The following is a 3,652-nucleotide window of genomic DNA, read 5'->3' on the forward strand; positions in this document are numbered from 1 at the left end:
ATTAATTCCCAACTGCTAAACTATCTCGAAACTTTCCACCTGACCAATAATCGCAAATATGGATTCCATCATTGTGAATCTACTGGTGATTAATAATTTTCCCTCTTGTGCATCCTGTGGACAGATTTAGTGGAGAATTTTGTTGAATTGCTCTTCGCATTTCAGTTGCAGTTGCTCTTCACATTTCAAAGTCTTTTAGTATTAGTATGAATGATGGCAAATGATGCAAGAAAGCAAGCTCTGACATCACACACAAAAAAAAAAAAAAAATCCCAATTCACCTATCCATCAGCTTCAATAGTTTGTCTGGTTCTTCCTTGAATTTATTCAAACTGTCTATTTCCACAACATTTCTACAACTTGATGTAAGCTCGTTTCATTTAATGAACCATCCGTTGGCTGAAGGTAAATTTCTGTACATCTGTTCTACCTATATTCTTTCTTCAATTTGAATTTAATCTTGTTTGGCATAAACATCTTTTAAATAATCTTCCATCTTATGGATTGACGACTGTTTTTTGTAATTGGGTATCCAGTTTTCCCTCTGAACGCTGACTTCAGGCGATGGTAGATGGCTCTTTGTCTTCTCACTTCTCTAATTTTGGTGTCCCCAAGGTTCAGTTCTTTCTACAACTCTTTTCCTCTTGTATATTGACTTCTTCCATTGACTGGAAATCCTATCGATAGTTTTGCTGATGACAGCATTGCATCCCACTATCCAGTTTGAGAAATCTTGCCCGCCGCAAAGAATTTGAACTTTTCGAATATCTACTACCAGTTTCTTAAATGTTGATATCTAGATAACTGTCCAATGGGGAAAAGATAACTTAGTTAATTTCAAACCTTCTAAAACTCAGTCCTATCTTACATCTTGCCAAAAGAATTATTCTGCTTTTGTGGTTATCAATGACAATAAGATTTCTAGACAAGTGCACACATCTCTATTAGGGATTACCCTGACTTCTAATCTGTCTTGGTATAAACACATCAAAAATATTGCATCCTTTGCATTTAAAAAAACTGGTTGTTTTCTTTCGCTCTCTGTGTTACTTTTCTTTTAAACAGTCACTCTGCACAAATCTCATATCTGCCTTTTCTACCATGAAATATTGTTCCCACGTCTGGGCAGTGCCCCCCCCCCCCATAACCTCTTTCAGGCTTTTTGAGTCTAGACTCAAAAAGAAGGCGGTTATGTCCATTTATGACCCGTCTCTTACAAACTTTCTCCACTCTCTGTCTCATAGATCTTCTGGTTCTGCTGCATGTTTTTCTATAGATAGTTCCACGGGTACTGTTCTTCTGAATTGGCTTTTATAATTTCCCCTATCTCTTCCAAACCAGTCCGAACACGTATTGCAATCACTGAGCATCCTTTTACTGTCCACCTTCAAACTCACAGAACAACTTTTCTTCTTCCTCATTTATTTCTTCAACTTCCGTTTACTGAAACAATCTCTCTTCACACGTATTTTCTGAAAATTATAATCTATACTATTTCAAGTCTAATGTCAACAAGCACCTTCTCAGCCTTCAACCAACTCACAGTGCTAGTACTAAAACTGCAGCCATTATCAATCCACTGCAGGATGGAAGCCTCCTCAACAATTTGTGCTGAGGGAAATGGACCATAATCTGCCACTCTGGTCAAGTGTGGGTTGGCTGATCGACCGTATTTAGCAGTCATGGGCTTGAACCCTGCTCTACTCAAAGAGCGTGTGTTACTGCACTCCCGCTCCTGACCACTCGGCTACGGAGGCCATAGGTTCTAATACACTTCGTGTTAGGGATTTCCATCAAAAAAAGCAAATACTCTAGTTATTACAAAAGTCCATGTATCAATTTTTTCCCTAATGCCATAAACGACATTTAACAAATTAATTTTTTGTTATTTTTAATTGTTATTGTGAATATTTTTACATATAAAAAATGTGTATTTTAGAATTCTCACTGCCAGTTCTGAAAATAGGAAATTTTCCGAAACTGAACACACGTTAATAAAATATGTTATTTTTAATCCGCTATAAATGACAGTACCGACTCATAATGAAGAAACGGTACGGCGTTTAGGTGCGCAGGGCTGTGCCAAGCCATTTTAGTACCTGAGGCACGAATGAAAATGAAATCATGGCAACGTTGGCAATTATTTAATCTTTCTTTTGGCTTCCCTTTCAGCTTTTAATCTGAGGCAAGAGCCTCGTTCGCCTCACCCTCGGCAAGGCTCTGGTTGCGCTCCTACCATTAGAGACCATTATTTCATCCCTCTCCTCCCCATCCATCCAAATTAATGACAAACCAAGCCTTCCACCGAACCGACGCACTGTGAAATTTCATGACATAGTGTAAAAAAAATTCTGATCCTACTGTGAAATTTCATTTGGTGCTCCTTTCCTCCTCATGGCCCTCGGGGGTAACAGTTGGTATAATCACAGTTCTTCCCACATCGGGGTGAAAGACCTGAGTTCGAATTCCGTCAATGAAGCGAGGAACATTTATGGGCCTTTTTCAACAGTGGTTTAGTAAGATCTCAGGTAAGGGTAGCGTAGTTTTTCCTTCCGGCAACTCGGTTTTCGCCCAGAAAACACCACAGAACACAGGCAATTTACAGACATATTATATATGGCGTAATATGACCTTAGTTGCTGGTGCGCCTAAAACCCAACATTACCACAGCCCTCCCCTCATGCCGTGTCGTCGCATCATTCATGTTTATTGCACCATGCGATTTATAGCAATATTTTTAGTCTATGGCCGGTCTGGTCAGTAGGAAAGGGAAGGAGAATGAATTCAAAATATCTGCATGTTTGGTGTTTCACTTATCTAACGCCGAAAAGTGAAAGAAAACTCGTTCGTTTTCAAGGTTTTATAATTAGCGTCCATGTCAATAGATGGCGTCACTTGCACCGCGTATATGGTTGTTAAAGATCTATTCAGCGACCTATTTTAAAACTAGTTTCCGCTTGATTTTGATCTTACATACAAAAAATTGCCTATTAACAAAAGACATGCGCAGACCATTAAATCGAAAGTACGAACGTTGCAAATAAAAACAAAAAATTTGTTTTTAACTGAAAAGTATGCACATCCGACGAGGATGGGATTCGAACCCACGCGGGCAGAGCCCAATGGATTAGCAGTCCATCGCCTTAACCACTCGGCCACCTCGTCAACGGAGCAGAAGTTGCTAACAACATTTTAAATAAGTTATTTCGCTTTAAGGAGAGCATAACGTGAATCCAACTTTACCAGGCTGGGGTTTTTTCTGTTTTAAAATCAACCAGCTGTCGTTAAATGGGTTAAAAATTTAATTACAGTGAGCCAATGCCCATATAAGGTGAAGAACCGGTATAGGGATAGATGATTGGCTTCGTATATGGTTGTTAAAGATCGCAAATGATCTGTTTCGACATTGTTGTATGTCTGTCAGGTGGGGGTGGGGGGGGGAGGCACCAGCAGAGTTGCTACCTTTTCAAAATCAAAAAATCTTTGAATAAAAGAAAATTTTGAGAGGGAAGAAGGAAAGAAAGCAAATCTTTTAAGTAAATGCACATTTTTTAGATTACTTTGTAGCAAAAAAATTTGCTTTTTTTAAATGTTATTCATTAAAACAAAAATTATGACTGTTGTGGTAAATTGAAATCAATACAAGTAACCA

The 3,652-nt window shown here is 38.6% G+C and overlaps 1 non-coding gene across 1 annotated transcript; it reads right to left on the reverse strand.

Moving 5' to 3' along the window:
• Nucleotides 1-3,083: 3,083 nt before the first annotated feature.
• Nucleotides 3,084-3,165, reverse strand: TRNAS-GCU (transfer RNA serine (anticodon GCU)). The gene has a single exon. It is a non-coding gene; the product is annotated as a tRNA-Ser (tRNA).
• Nucleotides 3,166-3,652: the final 487 nt, after the last annotated feature.

Source organism: Mastigoproctus giganteus, chromosome 12 (genome assembly GCF_048544385.1).
Source record: "Mastigoproctus giganteus isolate SK-2022 chromosome 12, ASM4854438v1, whole genome shotgun sequence".
NCBI lineage: Eukaryota > Metazoa > Arthropoda > Arachnida > Uropygi > Thelyphonidae > Mastigoproctus > Mastigoproctus giganteus.